At 32.9% G+C, this 2,864-nt stretch overlaps 1 non-coding gene across 1 annotated transcript; it reads left to right on the top strand.

Annotated features, from left to right (window-relative positions):
* Nucleotides 1-951: 951 nt before the first annotated feature.
* On the top strand, nt 952-1,055 carry LOC114096489 (U6 spliceosomal RNA). Its single transcript, XR_003583432.1, has one exon. It is a non-coding gene; the product is annotated as a U6 spliceosomal RNA (small nuclear RNA).
* The last annotated feature ends 1,809 nt before the right edge of the window (nt 1,056-2,864 follow it).

The raw sequence follows: 2,864 nt of genomic DNA, 5'->3' as shown, positions 1-2,864 counted from the left end.
AATACCCAGAAGTGGGGGAAAAAAAAGTCTCATCAACAATTATAGAAATGCAAAGACAAAAAAAGTAATATAGTGCTGATTAAGTAGCACACAAAAAATTTAAAGAATTTATTATATTCATTATTGTAAAGGAGGGTATAATTTGGGCTCGCTCAAATGCTACTGGTATATGTATCAATTATTTAGATAATTTTAGTATAATACATCAAATTTAAAAATTCAGATACTAAATGACCAGAATTTTATCAAATAATCCTATTTCTAGAAAAGTATTTTAAGGAGCTCTGAAATTCAAACCAAAGATATCCAACATTATATTTTTGTAAGAATGAATAAAGTGAAACATACCAAATATGCTTTTACAGGTTATAAAACTTACATTAAATGACAATTTTGCAAGCATTAACAAAACTAAGGTCTTAACATACACTTCCATCAAAATAACTCCAAAATGTATATTTGCAACAAGAAAAAGTATTCCAAGAATATAAACACAGCATATTACTTAGCATATAACTAAATATTACAGAACATAATACTTAAATACAATATAACCATATAAATATGTGCATGCAGACACATAGTAAAATAATTTAAATCATAAACACAAAACTTAATTTTTAATTAATTGAAGTAGAATATATAAATATATATGTATATATGTGCATATATATACACATATGTATATAAATACATATATATATATACACATATATACTTTATTCTTCAATACAAACTTACTCATGTTTATCTTATCCAATTCAAACATGATTCTTTATAAAGAAAATTAAATATAAATGTGTGGCAAACTGCTAGACATATGTAAAATTTAAGTTGTGACAAAACATACAGAAGTGGAAGAAAAACAAAAAGGAATAACAAATAGCATCTACATAATGAGCTTGTAACTCTGAAATGCACATATAATGGCTAGATGAAACCATTCAGCCTGTGCTTGTTTCAGTAGCACACATTAAATTGAGATAATACAGAGACGATTAGCATGGTCCCCATGCAAAGATGACACACAAATTAACAAAGCATTCCACATTTTTACCAGGAATTCTAGCCAGAGCAATTAGACAAAGGAAGGAAATAAAAAGGATAAAAATAGGAAAGGAAGAAGTCAAATTATCACTGTTTGAAGATGATATGATACTATATTTAGTAGATTCAAAAAGCTCCACCAGAAGGCTATTAGAGCTAATAAACTCAGCTAAGTAGCTGGATACAAAATGAAGATAGAAAAGTCATTAGCTTTCCTATACATTAATAATGAATCTGCTGAGAAAGAAATCAGGAAAATAGTCCCAGGAATAAATCTAACCAAGGAGGTAACAGACCTCTACAATGAGAACTTTAAAACATAAAAGAAATTGAAGACACCAAGAGGGTGGGAAGACCTCTCACGTTCTTGGACAAGCAGAATTAATATTGTTAAAATGGCCATATAACTAAAAGCAACATACAGATTCAATGCAATTCCCATCAGAACATCAATGATATTCTTTATAAAACTAGAAAAAAAAAAACAGCCCTAACATTCATTTGTAAGAATAAAAGACCCAGAATAGCCAAAGCATTTCTAAGCCCAGAAAACAATTCAGTAGGCATCAGAACACTGGATTTCAAACTATATGACAGAGCTATAGTAACAAAAACTGCATAGTACTGGCATAAAAACAGGCACATAGACCAAGGGAAGAGAACAGGATACACAATGAAAACCCACACTATACTGTCATCTGATCCTTGATAATGGTGCTGAAAACATACAGTGAAGAAAAAACAGCCTGCTTAACAAGTGGTCCTGGGAGAACTGATTATCCATATGTAGATGAATGAGATTAGATCCTTATCTCTCATCCTCTACAAAGGTCAACTCAAAATGGATCAAAGACCTTGGAATAAGGAAAATGCAACTCCTAGTAGACAAGGTAGAGTCAACACTCAAAAATATAGGTGAAGGCAAAGTTTGGGTTGGAATGTCAGATAAGTGCAGGTAGGACTAATACAACATATGGGAAGGAATTTATCTAGAAGAAATTAAGACTGAGATGTGCAATTTATGTTCTAGAAACATGGATTTATGTCACCTTATCATCATTTAAAATAAACCCCTACATTCCTTCCCTTCCAGTTCCCATGAATTTACACCTCTGTCTTAGGAGAAAAGCTCACAACAACTGTTGTAGAAAACGAAATTACTCCTTAATCTTAAAAACAAAAAAAAAAACAGAATGGCTGAGTATGACTTTGGCATGACAGCTGTGCACAGAGTTGTGTAGCCATTGTTACAAAAGAATACCCTGTATTTTATTGCAGGGGCAGAGGAGCCTAGCCCCCTCTGAATGCAGGGAACTCTATAAACTACAAGGAGCAGAAGGTAGGTACATGCTGTGCCGTCACTCATCCTCTGGCATAGAGCATGAGAAAAGTGCCAGCTGTGAATTGCGTAATCAGCAGAACCACAATCATGGATACATGTGATGGGCCCAGATTCCGGCTAGGAAAAAAAAAAAAAAAGGAATGTTATTTTAAATGATTGAGTGGCAAATAGAACAGGAGGAAAGAGATGGCTTAGCAACACAACATGGGATTAAAATTCGATTTTAACTTTATATTTAAATAATAGGCAATCATCTGTCTCCTTAAACACTCACCACATCTCTTAAATGCATAAGAGGTGATGTGGTGGATGCTATAATACACTACCTAGTTACCACATCCAGAATGTATTCTCTGACTACCCAGAGTGATGCAGAATGCACCTCCCAGATGACATTCCTTTCAGGGAATTGCTTCAGCTAAAGAAAACTACCCTGAATAAGGTCATGAGCAGCCTATATTTAGGAGTATTTATT

The sequence above is a fragment of the Marmota flaviventris genome, chromosome 4 (assembly GCF_047511675.1).
Source record: "Marmota flaviventris isolate mMarFla1 chromosome 4, mMarFla1.hap1, whole genome shotgun sequence".
Taxonomy (NCBI): domain Eukaryota; kingdom Metazoa; phylum Chordata; class Mammalia; order Rodentia; family Sciuridae; genus Marmota; species Marmota flaviventris.
Note: the sequence above shows the minus strand (reverse complement) of the source record. Positions and strands in the feature narration are given on the sequence as shown.